Here is a 16,711-nt window from a genome sequence, read left to right as displayed (position 1 = left end):
AACAAGTCGGCAATTGTCGTTTGTATATCTATCAAAATCGTTTTGAATTGTTACAATTTGCATTTCGGGGCTTTCAAACGTACATTAATCTAGCAATGAATGCGTACGTCAACGCCATTTGATCTCGTGAGGAATGTTGTCTCATAAATATGATTAAATATACCTTAGGGCATGTTCTTACAGAGTTCCATGCTTGTATCTCCAATTGCATGATTTTTCTGGTAAACTCCTCAACTATAAGTATACAATCAGATTATTACATATGGCATTTTTTTCATATCACAGGTATTATCAGCCGTCGGTCAATATCGACCCAAGAGCAATGACAATAACAATGGAGAAAAATAACAGTATTATTTTTAGTGGTTCTCAAGAAGAAGTTAAAAAAGTGAAAAGTTTGTAACAGACGATAGACGCATAGTGTAATACATCCGATTTGAAATCTTTCTATTACATGCCTCAACATTCCTTATGGTTATGGCCTCTGATCTATTTCTTGCATGAACAGCACAGGCACTCGTCTCAGAATTTTTTCCCCTATATACCTTAAATTTATATAACACAAGGTACTTAACTCGCGATTTAGAAAAATGTCAGTCGGTGGCGAAATTCCGTTATATGCCGATTTCTCGACTGTAAAACCGTTATTTTCTACAAAGCTCACCATATGGAGTTGATCAAGCTACAAATCAATTACTAACTGGTTTAAATAACGCTTTGGATACATGCTATCCTCGAAGAAAATCAAAATTTAATGGAAGGAAAAAGATAAGCTGGTCGCCAAAACTTGCCAATGCTGTTAGTAAATAAAAAAAAGCATTCTTCCTCTGGAAAAAAGCAGGATCCCCTCCTTCTAAACATAACATCTATAACATACAAAGGCTTGATTCTAAACGATTAGTAAGATACAAATACAAAGACAACAAAGTGCAGACAAAAGAAATCAGCTACACGAAGAAATTATGAATGCATTTGCTAGAGACAATGAACTATTCTTTAGGTTAATAAAAACCCAAAGATCCTCTTCCTCCGAATTCCCTCATACGCTACAGACAAGTATAGGAAAATTGTTTAGAAAAGCAAATTGTGCAAATTGCAGAGTAACAAAGCATTTAAACACGTTTAATAATTGATATTTCAATATTGAATTTATCTGTGAAATGTATGCATAATAAAACGAACATGAATTATTGACAGTTGATCGGAACTGAAATACACATAGTTAATTTTCCGGCATTTGATGTCTTATCCTGGATTAGAAAAGTCTGTAATTCTTTATCTCATTTAAGCCAATAGCTGTTGCTGTATCTCAGCCTCATTATAATGCAACCAATCAGAATCTATACGTGATAAGTAATTTTTTCAAGATGGCGTGTATTTCGACTGAAACTAATAGCTCCACCACCGTGATGCGAAGCAATACAGAGTTCATGACTGTTTCTATTGTCTTGGTTAAAACGACAAATGTCTTCTGATACATTATTCAGAATTGACTCCCATACCCCAGGTCTACTCTCTAAGGCCTGGAATACTAGAAGTCAATTATGATGTACATTCTGACAACATTAAACAAAAATGTGAAATGTGTTAGGGCAATTTCTTTTGTTGATTTGTTTTACATTGTTGTCTCTGATCTTGGTATTATCAACTTTAATCTTGTTATTATCAACTTTTAATCTTGATATTGATAACACTATTATTAGAGTTAACATCTTTGATCCTGGAAATTTCGACATTAATCTTCGTCATTCATAACAAAAATATACACGTTCAAATCAATACCAGATATAGACGTGCCAAATGGACTGGGTTTCCTTTTGATAGCCAGAAAAAAAAAATAGTTACGAGACAGGAAAAAATCATTGAGTATAAAAATTGTTCTTTGATATTTTACGCGAAAACCTTCATTTCGAAAATTGATCGAACACTAAATGTTGCAATTACACCTTATGTAAGAATCCTAGGTTTTGATTGGTTGATAGCCAGTGTATTTATCAGCAATTTACTGTTATCATATGAATATCGTTCATTTTTAAACGCCGCCGGGGTATATGCAAAAAGGATATGCCTTTTTTACCATCTCTGCCGTGGTATTTGCCAAAAAATACTCTATCCGACTGGAAGCTTGTAACGTCACGATCATCAATGCGTTTTTAAACGTTAACATTCGGTGTAATTAAAAAGATATATAGCATGTTCTTGAGGGGTATTTGCGAAAAATAACAGTCTTGAGAATGAATTTCCCTCTCCTTACGGCTCGTGAAATTTAACATTATCTCGACTGGTATTTTTCGCAAATACCCCTCCTTAACATGATATATCTGTTTAAAATGACTCAAAATGCAACACCAAACGACTAAAATACAATTGGATGATACACATGTTGAAGGGATAATGATTAGCATTATTTTACAAGTTATAAAAACAAATCTCATCAGCTATCTTTCGTGTTTTAATTCGTGAATGTACAGAATGAATTTTAAGATACATGTAAATCTTCATGAAGTTTGTACTTTTATACTTTTGTTATTAAGGTATCGATAATCAATTGTATAATTACTTCACGCTATGATAAGGGTAATAATTTTTAAAGTTTTCTTGATCAAACATCCAGTGTAAAGTTTGAAGAGATAACACGAATTACTAGTAGTAAAATGTTTTAGAATCTAAGGAACATTACCTCATGCAAAGCATAACCGTATATGTTTATTCATTCAAAAACCATTAATAATCATACATCAAAACATAACTGCGAGTGTAAGTTAATTTAACTTGAAGCGATACAAAGGTGTATTAAAATGATTTAGAATCCAAGGAACATTTATTCTAAACGTTAAGCTAGGCTAGAACATGGGAACGTTAGCATGTAACTATTAAGGTTGCTCGGGGCCTATTCAAAGTTTCTGTCAGAAGTGCCGAATTTTTTGTTATTCTAATCTTTAAAGAGAGTGAATCAAATTGGACGAAAAAAATAGGGGGTCCCGGGCCATTTAAGCTCAGAATATTACTTTTAAAGCGGTATGTAAAAGGGACCGGTTTTCAATGAATTGATAGGGAAAGTAGAGGTGATGACATAATTTTATCGGAATGCCAAAAAAAAAAAAAAACGTTCTGTGACACTTGGTCCGAAACTGTAATATAAAAGAGCTAAAATACAAATGTATAGCTTCAAAGAATGAGCAAATAAAAAACATAGATCACCGATAAAGAAAAAAAATATTTTGCCTTAAACCTATTATTTTTGCGGTAAAATGGTGAAATTGGGGTAAATGTCATTCTGAGTCATTCACAGATACACATAATAACGATAATAATTTGTTAGTTTAGTTTAGTTTAGTTTATTAGAGAAAACTCAGCCGCAGAAGACTGCGTAACAGGAGCATATTTATATACACAATATTAATTACAACATAGTTCATAATACAAACAGAATACATTTTTAAATTATACATCTTCAGAAATAAGTTTGTGTTTATTACAGTTTTAAATTAGACAAGCATCTTTTCTACCTTTTGAATAAAAATTGACAGCTTAGACAGCACATTACTATTACTATATTTAAGCATGCCAAGTACTTTTTTTTCATTTGGATATTTTAAATAATATGGAGGTATGAACTTCCCCCTTAAATCCTTAACTTCACCGTTGGTACATTTACATATATAGTGGTATACATCTCCAAGACCAGCTTTACAGAGTGGACAAATCCTATCATTTCGTGGTACATTTCTCCATCTTCCTGTTTCGATGGGAAACTTTGTATTACATACCCTTAATTTACATATGTTTACCCTATGCCCCCGTCTTAATTTTAACAGATATGTTTCCAAGCAAAACTCTTCTTTAAAGTGTAGATAAAACTCCCCCCTTGATGAATTGTTTATATCTGAGAACCATTTTTGAATAAACTGGTCCTGGAGACGCTGCCTTGCATTAATTTTAATATAATTATAATCAACTTGCTCCGGAAAATTATATAGTTCACAAAAGCCACAATCATTGAACACAGATTTTACATAGTTAAACCACTTAAAATTACTACCTTCATGCTCATGCATGTACCAAAGTAACTTATAAAGTTTACCCGATAGTTTTTTATCATTTGTTGCTAGCTTGTGCCAAAAACATACCATTTTTAACTTGATCTGCAGTTCAAGTGGAAATCTTCCAAGTTCCCCATATACCATAAAATTTGGCGTAGATGATCGCACACCCAAACTGCGCTTACAAAACTGTAGATGTAACGTTTCAGTATTATTTTTATTTTCAAACCCCCATATTTCCGAGGAATAGGTCAAAATAGGAACCACCAACGCATCAAATAATTTTAGTTGTAGATCAATCGGAAGTGAGATATTTTGTATCTTCTTGTAAAGAGCATAAAGTGCTTTTTGAGCTTGGTCTACCAATTTTTTACGAGCTTGAAAGAAGTTTCCGTTGTAATTAAACAGCAGACCAAGATAAACATATGAATCTTTAATTTCAATAATTTCATTACATAGTTTAAAAGTAACATTCTTATTATACTTTCTCTTTGAAAAAATTACAATCTTTGTTTTTGTAACATTAACAGTGAGTTTCCACTCAAAACAATATTGCTCAAAAACATCCAGAGCTTTTTGTAACCCTTCTGCCGACTCCGCAAAAATAATTGTGTCATCAGCGTACAGAAGAATAAATAACTTGATGTACAAATCAAGATTCTCTGTAAATTTTCCATTAATAAATTTTAGACCATCCACAGCGTTTTCATCCAGATATTCCTCCAAGTCATTAAGGTATAAGGCAAAGAGAAAAGGTGACATTTTTTCTCCCTGTCTTACACCTACCTCACACGGGAAAACATCTGTTTTCAGTTCTCCATTTTTAACACAAGACTTAATATCTGTATACATGCTCAATATAATTTTAAACATTTTCCCACCAATATTATATTTTAATAGTTTTTAGTTTTTAGTGACATATAAGTACAATAATTTAACATTTTTAATCAATCAAAATATTTAAAAAAAATCAATAGTGAATTTACGACACAACCCTTTCGTGTGCATGGTAATTCATGTGCAGTCAAATAGTTCTGATCCATCTTAATAAAATTGAGAAAGGAAATGGTGAATATGTCAAAGCGACAACCATCCGACCATAGAGCAAACAACAGCCGAAGGCAACCAATGGGTCTTCAATGTAGCGAGAATTCCCGCACCCGTAGGTGTCCTTCACCTGGCCCCTAAAATATGCATAATAGTACAGTGATAATGGACGTCATACCAAACTCCGAATTATACACAAGAAACTAAAATTTAAAATCATACAAGACTAACAAAGGCCAGAGGCTCCTGACTTGGGACAGGCGCAAAATTGCGGCGGGGTTAAACATGTTTATGAGATCTCAACCCTCCCCCTATACCTCTAGCCAATGTAGAAAGTAAAAGAATAACAATACGTACATTAAAATTCAGTTCAAGAGAAGTCCGAGTCTGATGTCAAAAGATGTAACAAAAGAAAATAAATAAAATGACAATAATACATAAATAACAACAGACTACTAGCAGTTAACTGACATGCCAGCTCCAGACCTCAATTAAACTGATTGAAAGATTATGTCTTCATCATATGAATATCAGGTACAATCCCTCCCGTTAGGGGTTTAGTATCATACTATCATAAAATATATGAGAAGAACATAACCCGTGTCATGCCAACAACTGTTTTTTTAAGAAATAAATGTGTTTAGTTCCGATGCAAAGACCCTATCAGTGAATCAATGTTAAAGCCAAAATATGCAATCTTTAATGACCTGACAACAGTATCGTAACTATATCCCCTTTTAATAAGTCTATTTAAAGGTTTTGTTAGTTTCTGAGGAGAATACTGACATTTTTGTGCTTTATAAAGAATATTTCCATAAAATTTTGGATGTGAAATACCTGAACGTATAAGATGTCTGCATGTTGAGTTATATTTACGAATTATTTCCTTATACCGGTGATAAAATTTAGTAAATGTTTTGACCAGTTTGTGATATCGAAAACCCTGGTGTAATAATTTTTCAGTAATACATAAATTTCTCTCGCTAAAATCTAATACATTGTTACATACACGAGCGAATCGTACAAGTTGAGATATATAAACACCATAAGATGGTGACAAGGGAACGTCACCATCTAAAAATGGATAATTAACAATAGGAAATGAAAAATCATCTCTTTTATCATAAATTTTTGTATTAAGCTTCCCGTTTATGATATAGATATCAAGATCGAGGAAAGGGCAGTGGTCATTGTTATCATTAGCTTTATTTAAAGTAAGTTCTACAGGATAAATTTCTTTAGTATACATACTGAAGTCGTCATTATTTAGAGCCAATATATCATCCAAATATCTAAAAGTATTGTTAAATTTTTGTATCAAATGTTGTTTTGATGGGTCTTTGCTAATTTTAGTCATAAATTGTAACTCATAACAATACAAAAACAGGTCCGCAATAAGTGGTGCACAGTTAGTCCCCATTGGAATTCCAATAACTTGACGATATACGGAATCTCCAAAGCGAACAAAAATGTTATCAAGTAAAAATTCAAGTGCATAAATAGTATCAAAGCATGTCCAATTGACATAGTTCTTTTGTTTATTGCTACTAAAAAATGATCTAAAAGAGTTTGAACATATGTACTTGCATTCCGACTTTTTAAATGCCCAGTTAATTAGGGATGTGAATTTTTTCTTAATAAGAATATGAGGCAAAGTGGTATATAGGGTAGAAAAATCAAAACTTTGAACAGATTCAAAATCACCAATATATGCATGCAATTTATCAAGTACTTCCAACGAGTTTTTGACACTCCAAAAGTAATTAATTCCACTATTTTCAAAGGCCTTATTTGAACAATTTATTATCAGGTTTTTTATTGTACCAAGTGTACTAGTAAGTAAAACAGACAATTTAGTAGTTGAACAATGGCTGGAAGATGAAATAAATCTATATTTGTAAGGTTTTTTGTGCAGCTTCGGAAGCCAGTACATAGTTGGGACTTTCATTGTGTTTGGTTCTGCTTGTAAAGAAGTAGCTAAAAGTTTATGTTTGTTACAGATGTCGTTTTCTGAAAATGAAGTCAGTTGGAATGTTGGTGAATTCGTGATTTCCTTTTGCAGAACCTCTATATAAAATTTACGTCAAACAATAATGATATTATTCGCAGCTTTATCAGCCGGGATAAAAACAAATTCCTTGGCTAGTTCTGTTAGTTTATTTTTGATACGCGAAATAGGGTTTTTATAGTTTTTGTTGAGGGTAAAATGTTCTTTAAAATGTTGTATTCGAATATCAACTATCTTCATTACTGAATTAAAAAAAGAGTCCAAAGATTTTTTGTCAGCTTTTTCCCGTTTTACCCATTTCAAACAGTAGGCGCGGAGTGAGTCGTTGATGATATTACGACACTCATTCCAGTTAATAGTTGACGGGGGACGATATTTAGGTCCTTTACTGAGGAATGATTTTAACTCTCGGTCGCGAACGATGTTAAGGTCTCCTGTTATAACATGGGAAATTGGTCCATAGGTGTATTCTGAATTACTGCAATTACACGACATAGGTGTATTTTCAGTGATATTTACATCTTTACACAATTGGCTATAATTAAACACATATTTTCGGGTAGATTTCTTGTAAATATAACAAATGAGAGGGAGTTCAGTATTATCAAAATATCCAGGAATTTGGTCTTTAACAGAATGGTCGTTAAAAATACCGGCAATATTTACAAAATCAAAACCTTTATTGACATACTTTATTTTAATAAAATGTTTTTTATGATCTTCAGGGCGATCAATTTTTGGAAACAGTTTAGAATAACAATATGCCATTATAATTTGGACAATTTCATACTTAGGACTGTAATATGAAATTGTGTTGCAATCCTCTAAAATTTTATTTAATTTATTTATAGGTAAAGAACAAAGCTTGGTTAACAGATAATGTCTGCCGTTGTTTTTTGAAATGGAAATTAGGTCCGAAATATTTGTATGGTTGGTCCGAAATTTTCTTTGATTGCGATTTTTTCTGCGTCCATGAGAACGATTTTTACGAACAGTTTTAGAAACTATATCCAAAATGTTAACAGAATCGGTTCTTGATATATTGCCAATTCCCATGATATTATCATTAAGACCGAGAGGGTAGACTGTCTGTAATTTTTTAATCCAATTTAATTCATTTATTTTTCGTGATCGTACAAACTTGGAATGAGATTCACCAGGCTGCTTATTTACTACTTCTAAAGGTTGAACTGTTAAATATTTAATAGGATGACTGTGCTTCTTAAGATGTTGATAAATGATACTTTTGAATTTATTGGGTCTTTTAAAACGATACAGGTGTTCTTGCGTGCGTTTAGATAAATATCGCCCAGTTTCACCTACGTACTGAATACCGCATCCCGGTTTGTTTCATGTGAGTAAATAAATAATACTGTTTGTTTTTCAAGTAATATCAGTTTCAAAATTTAGAGAAAATGTGCGACCATTAAATGTGGACCTTACTGTATTGTTGGTGGAAAGACGGGGACACGTAAGTCATTTTTTGGCATGACACTTATCGATAGAAGGGTAACCACGATTTTTATTGTTAAAAACGTTAGCTATTGTAGTATTTTTAGATAAGCAATTCTGAAGATTGAGACGTGTAGATACCCTTTGAACGAGTTTAGTATTTAATATTTTTCCATTTCTAAGCTTCATATTTGTTTTTTGGTATGTAGATTTATTACAAAGGAGCAAAGACTGGCGTCCAGAATATGAACCATCACACAGTAGATTAAATTGTGTAAAAATGATAAAACTGTTCGGCTCAAGACGTCAAATGCTTATTGTCATAAGTTACCCGACAAATTTAACAAAAGATAGGGTATATCAAGGTAGCGACTGACGTCTGACTAAATAGATGAATGGGGCTGAATATTAAAATACTACTTTTTGATAGATATTACTAAAGTAATGAACATAGAGAAGTTCTCGCTCGGACACACACTCCATAATCTAGTATAATTAAGTCTTTTTCTCTATAATACCGTATGGCAACGTAAATCATTGGAGAGAATATATGTTTTTATTTTTTTATTTTTACAGCGAACACGTCACCTTTTTAGAATTATCTTTCTTATCACCAAGAACACTGAATACATGGTATCTCAAACTGGTTGACTTTTCACCTCAAGAACATTACCTAGAAACCACTTGTTTACAGTTAAACCTACATATTAGCATAGTTGCTAAAAGAAATCATACAGGGTAAAATTCTATTTATTGGCATATATCTGAAATGTAAGCAGTAATTAAAGAACTTGATTGACCAGTTAGTTTCAGTTTAACTGCCCTTGAAACGTCCTTTTTAAACATGTTTCCAATATGTTGGCCTAAAATCTAAAACATCAAAACAGTAAGACATGTAATAGCGGAACGGACGTAAGAAAAATTATATGGTTATGATAGAATAAATCGGACAAACCCTTTTTGGAGTTTTACACCTTGAAGAGTATTTATATTTTTGTCAAATTTCGAAGATTTGAAAACTGTTTTAGAAAGATAAAAACAATAAGTAAATAAGATAGACTTATCTGCAGGTGAAGATCTATCCCCATAGAATATTCAGGATATTTCACAGCCTGGTGCGAATTGAATTGCACCGGACCGGCCTTCTTTTGGCAATTCGTTTGTTTATGACTTATATCTAAAATGAACAGTTCGGGTGGTATATTTTCCCCCCAAAAGATATGGTATAATCAATGAAAATTACAGATAGAAGGAAAAGGACCTGACCAATACGATCTACAAATACGTCAATTGATCCCTTATAGAGTTTCGAATCGATTTTCTGAAATGTGATTTAAATTTAAAACAAATTGCCTCCTTATTTATTAGTATTCTGACATGATGATACGTGAACAGGCGATACGCTCTTTAAGAAGAGTAAACCTGTCTAGATCGATGTAAATAGCTGACAAATAATGGGCATGTAGCTTTCATAGAAGTTGCAACACTGAACTACAGAAAATTGTTTTTATACCCGTACAAATGCAAATACTGGAAGTTTATTTAACCTTCGCAAAACTTCAAACTGGTATCGTATTTTTTTACGATTGAATACAGCCAGGAAGGTTTTATCTTAAGCTACAAAATATTCAATAATTATCATTTGTGACTCTTTTGGGAATTTTATGTGTTGAAAACTTGAAAGTCACGATGTACCTAAACACCAGGTTTGCCACATCCTTTTCCTCAGAAAATGCCCGAATCAGGTCAGAAATATCAATATGGCAGTTTTTTTTTTGCTTGTTCTGTTGATTCATAGCAATTGAATTTATCAGTTTTTATAGACTTCAACCTTTTGATTCATTTTATCAAATTCATTTGTTAATGGCTATGTCTGCATATGACTGAAATGACTAGTATACACTCATTCAGTTACGTTTGCGCTATTTTGGGAATCATCATTTCATTCAAATATGGTCTTAACAGTATATACTTGTATCAATTTCCAATTATTCAACAGATATTAATTTTACAAACATTTCACCGTGTAAACTATTTTTAAGGCCCATGTTAATAGTTTTTAAAATAATTAAATAATAGTGCAAGATTGAAATGTTTTCGTTGTTAATAAAAGTGATCAATATTTTTTTTAAATGATTTCATTAAGTTATACGATGGTTATTTTAAGGCACTGTGCCAACATTAGAAAAGGATCTAACAATGTTTTATTCTGCCAAAATATCAACTTTGGATATAAACTAAAACAAACTTCATGGGCGGGATCACAACTGAATAATAGGATAAAAAATTGTATTAAAGTACCATCCTCAAATGCCTTTATAAAGCAATTTAGTTTTATTAAAGGGATATAATACATCTATTCGTTTTAAACATTCAGTTGCTGGTGTTGATGCATGTATGTCATATTTGTTTTTCGCAAACTGTTTTATTATACTGAGTAAATTAGATTTTTTTAGTTTATTGTTTGAATAAACCCATCATAAATACCAGGATTAAATTTAGTATATACGCCAGACGTGCGTTTCGTCTACAAAAGACTCATAAGTGACGCTCGATTCCAAAAAAGTTAAAAAGGCCAAATAAGAGGGGTTGTGTTTGCATAATGATACAGTCGTTACTTTTAAACGTGTGTTGTTATCATGTTATTTCATGTATACATAAAAAATATCTATACGTAAAAATGTAAAATATCATTCTCTTGCCATTGATACTAATCAACAGAATGCACTATTATATTCTTAAACAGATGTCAATCAATTGAACAATATTAAGTAATAAGACTATTAAATACTTCAGTCTTCCTTAGCTCCATTAAACGTATAACTCAAAGTATTAGAGGTGTTAGGTATAACAGGTGTTTCTCTCAAGCATGCATAGTGATAAACTTAATAAACTTTTACTTAAAGAAAGTGGTGAACGTACCAAAAGAAACATGCACTTGCAACATTTTAAAATAAAAAATAATCATTAAACATGCATTTATATAAATTAGTAATAAAATGATTGCCGAGGAAAACACAATGATTACTACAAGTTGTATTTTGTAAAAAAAAACCCAGCTGTTTCAAAAACCACGTCTCTTTGGGAGAGATATATACTATTCATATATAATTTATTTTGTACTAGTTTCAAGATAGTATATCTATGTTTCATCTTGTAGAGATATAACTTTGGAATGTTAACTGTAAATGTACATCTACATAACGGTGAAATTAAAATGTGTAAAAACCTTAAGTCAAGGTAGGGGTATTACAAAATTTCAGTGTAGGTTTAAACTTTCAGAAATTCAGTGCATATAAATGTTTAAAATATCCACACAGCCCTAATAAAATTAACGGTACCAATTTTCTTGCACCAGATGCGCATTTCGACAATACATGTCTCTTCAGTGACGATAAATTTTGACATTTGGAAAAAAGTATAAATTTTCCATTCTATGATATATTTTTCTTTCAAAAACTTTATCGTCAAACGGTACAGTTTTAGTCGTAAAAGGATTTTATATGGGAATTGCAATGTCGACATTTATACAAATGCAACCTGTGTTGGGTGAAAAAAGAGAAAATGTAGAATTTTCACAAAATCTGGTCTATTACAGAGTTTTAAGGAAATTAATACACGAATAAAGTTATATAAATATTTCAAAGATTGAGCATAAAAGCACAGTTCAAAATATGCATAGTTTACTTAAGGCCCTGTAATATCTAACTGTGGTTTCTGTCGACTGCGGCATAGAAAAATCCAAGTCACAGTAAGAACAAATGCCTCAATAAAACTAACCCTAGTGTGTTTTATCATAAAAGTGTTTTAAATATTCAATATTCAGAGAAATAGCCGAATTATTTTGCAAATTTGAGGTCCCAGGTAGAAAAAAATGCCTACCCCTGGGTCATAAAACAGATAATTAAGCCTGTAAAGGCTACGATTTGATAATTTTAAAGTCTTCTGTATACAAAACAATAAGCGTGTTTTCAATTAAAAAAAAAAAAACAGATTCGCGCAGTCAGTTCTATAAAACTTTTAGTGAATTCATAAAACAGACTGGCAACTACATATGTACAGTTTTTGCAAATAAGGGTATATTCTAAATTTCTTGTCAAATGTTAGCCAAATTATGTTAAACATTTAGTAAGATATAATATTATTGTGACAATAATTTTTCACTGAACATGCATTTGAGGCAGAAATTGTGATCTTTTAAAGATAAATAGGCATACAGTAACATAGATATAGATCGTGGTGGGGTCGCGGTATGAGCGGCATGGAAATGTAAATTTTCGATGCTTTCACGATGCTTCTTCGTCCTCGTTACGCTTCTACAACGATCCCGCTACGATTATATCACGTTCTCACCGCGCTTATTCTGCGACCTCACTACGCTTATGAAGATCTTTCTACGTTCATCACGTTCTCACTACGACCATACCACGAGTTATCCGATTGCAACACGATCTTACCACGCTTCTTCTGCGATTATATCACGTTGTTACCACGATTATATTACGTTCATACCGCGATCTTACTATGTTCTCAGCAATAATGTCAACATCGTGTTCCTTATCATTACAGTTCCATTCCTTCTATTTCTGATTAATACGTAGATTTCTCGGAAACAATACAGTCATGCCCCCAAAATCTACTAGAACACGTGGGACCATCAAGCTCAAATGACGATATTTTAATGAACGATAGCAGAGATGACACAGATGTGTCAATAGATATAGGGAGATGTGGTATGAGTGGCAATGAGACAACTCTCCATCCAAGTAACAATTTATAAAAGTGTCCCATTATAGGTCAAAGTACGGCCTTCTACACGGAACCTTGGCTCACACCGAACAGCAAGCTATAAAGGGCCCCAAAATTACTAGTGTGAAACCATTCAAACGGGAAAACCAGCGGTCTACTCTATATAAAAACGAGAAGAATGGTTGAGCCGTTAGAGAAAAAGAAGTCCTTATTACATACAGACAAATAAAACCTGAAGAGATTGAATATATTTAATGTGAAAATGACAATGAGAATGATGGTCGTAGTAGGAACGTAGTGAGGTCGTAAGAAGAGTGTGATGAGGACGACAATGGCGTACTTGAATCGTACTGTGGTCTTGAACAGCGTGGTGTAAACGTGGTATGATCGTAGCGGAAGCGTAGTTGGGTCGCGGTGAGAACGTGATGGTCGTAGTGAGGTCGTAGCAGAGGGAGTAGCCCTGTCTCTCCTAATAGAGTCACGCTTTAAGCTAGGTTCACACTACCGATCAGACCAACTCGATAAATCTCGATCAAGACAAAACAAGCGATCGGGAGACTGGTATGTCTCAATCGACAAGAATGTTCGGGGTAGTCTACTTTGGTCGTCATCGATCTGACTTTCTACCCGAGAGTTTTTGACATGTCAAAAACATTCTAGTAAGGATCGAGAAGCCAGTCACTCGAGAAGAGATCGATAATTCGTCGAGTAGCGATCGAATTGATCGGGAAAGGATCGTGTAGAGATCGAGTTTAGTCGGAATACAAATAGTTTACCAATCAGCACTCGATCATTTCGATGTGGTCAAGATTAACTCGACCAATGACCGATCGCTTCATGATCACTGCGACTTCTATATTTTTTTCATCCCAGACCAACTCGACCAAAACCCGTTCTCTGCGCGACAACATTCGATGACTCTTCGATCTCCACTCGGCCATACACGAGTTTACATGACTGCTACACGATTTTCTAAAAATGTGTGCTGCTCTGATTAAATCTCAAAACTTTGCTTCTGCAAAATTATATTGTCACTATTTACTTTTAACTTTACACAAATTCCTCAATATACAGTAAGCGTCTGTATTTTTGAAAGAAGATGTAAAATTTTAAAAGAGAGAACACAGATACTAAAGGAACAATCAAACTCAAAGGTCAACCCGACACAGCCATAGCGAAAAACATAAGCCGACGAAAAGAAAACAGAAGTCTACATAACACAACATAAAAAGCTAAAAACTTAGCAACTTAAAACCCAATAAAACCTGGGATGATCTCAGGTGTTTAGGATTGGCAGTAGATCCAGCATGTTAGCCCCAGAGGATTTTTCAAATATGAAAGGAATTGTCCATTAAAATTCATTATTAGACAGCTGATGACTAATTCAGCCTTCAAAGTTAGTTTTTAAGAACATCAATATTATATTTTAGCTGTTTGATGGGCTATTTTTGTTTGGCTGCTGGTATTTTCCGTATATCCAGAAATTTTATAATAAAAAATAAAAATAAGAAGATGTGGTATAATTGCCAATGAGACAACTCTCCACAGGACACCAAATGACACAGAAATTAACAACTATAAGTGCCCGTACGGTCAAATGTCTACACTTTTGTCACGCTTTTTGATACAATTTTATTTTTTAAAAAATAAGACAAAAGACAAATGATTTTTTTGAATTCGTGATAGATATATAGATGTAAACTGTTTCAAAAAAGGTATCCTCAAGGGGATTACAATTCTATTTTTGGAAAAATTTTGGGAAAATATGTGACATCCTTACCCCCTTTTTGCAATATTATTATTAAAGATGGTAGGTTGTTGCCATGGATACACCAAAAAGAAATATCTTTAACCATTCAACTACTGGGTATCAGATCTATGGAAACTTCTGATTACATACATATGCACATACATGACACAATAAGCTTACTTTGTAAGAAAGCAAAAAAAACAGGGGATGGTAATTACTATATTTATGTATATTGCTATCTAACATCAGTACTAATCAGGTGACAAATCTCATTTTGAAGAAAAGAGCAATAGAAATCCCATAACAAATCAGCGTCCTACTTTACTTTCAGGAAATTTTTATAACCATTGGATTCCTCTTTGTTCAGCTCCTGCAAGTTTCTCATACTTTTGATTTTGCCATTTCATTAGTTTTTTTCCGTTTTTAATTTTCCTCGGAGTTCAGTATTTTTGTGATTACTATTTATACTGACCACACAGTTGTCACCTTATCAGCCACTGCATCATACAGATTTTTTTGCACCATTTGCTGTCTACCCCTTTTTGTTTGTTTTCTACGCTCTCTTCAGGCTCCGTCACAGCTATTAAATTGTTTATCTGAGCACTACCCACCTTGTCAAACAATCCAACTGCTTTATTTCAATGTAGATATTTTAAATGTATAGTTTTACTCAGACCTTCTGTGAACTACAGAATCTAATCAAATAAACCGGGAACGTGTCCATTGGATACAGATAATGCCCCAGCTTGCATCTAATGTTATAAGGGGTCATTACTCAAGAACGGTAAAAGTGACACCACCCAAATTCGCATTTGATCTGTGTTTTAGGTTATTGCGTTTCATTAAATTTCGTTGAGGCAAAATAAAATTAGAGAACGAAAACTGATTGTTGGGACGTACGTATGCGTACTTATGGACGGAAAAGGGTAACACTAAAATGCCTCCTCCGCTGCAGCGGGTGATATATAAAAAAAATCAGATGTTTTTATACTGAAATTGTACATACCCGACCATTGCCCGACTATCCCTACGATCCCTGTACGATCAAGTCGATCAGGTCTGGCTGAGATCGAGTATAGTTGATTTGGTCTACCTAGTCGAGTAAAGATCGTGTAGAGATCGTGAATTGGTCGAAATAATCGAATATGTATTCAATTAGTGGTCGGGTTTGAGTCGTGATGGAGTCGTTAAGGAGTCCTGAATGGTCGGGTGAAGGTCGTGTACAGTCGGATCACAGTCGGATAGAAGCCATAAACAGGCCCGATCAAGAATTTGGTCTCGCTTGGTCGTGGAAATTTGGACAATCGGGATCATCGAGTTGATCTGATCGGCAGTGTGAACCTAGCTTTAGCTACGCTCTCGCTACGATGGTACAGCGACCTTTGCGATCTTACCATGACCTTAGTGCGCTCTCACCACGCTTCTACTACGACATGATTTCACCACGACCGCACTACGATTGTTTTGAACATGTTCAAAGTTGGCCACGCTCATCACGATCTTGAAGACCTCACTACGACCGTGATACGATAATCAAAATTTGCATTTTTTTCACAGATCGTTGTGCGACCGTGGCCTAGTGGGACTGCGGTATAAGGTGACAGATTAATGTGAGCAGATTGTTGCTTGTTTCTGAATCCATTTTGTCAATGTGTATTTAAA

Source organism: Mytilus galloprovincialis, chromosome 13 (assembly GCF_965363235.1).
Source record: "Mytilus galloprovincialis chromosome 13, xbMytGall1.hap1.1, whole genome shotgun sequence".
Taxonomy (NCBI): Eukaryota; Metazoa; Mollusca; class Bivalvia; order Mytilida; family Mytilidae; genus Mytilus; species Mytilus galloprovincialis.
Note: the sequence above shows the minus strand (reverse complement) of the source record.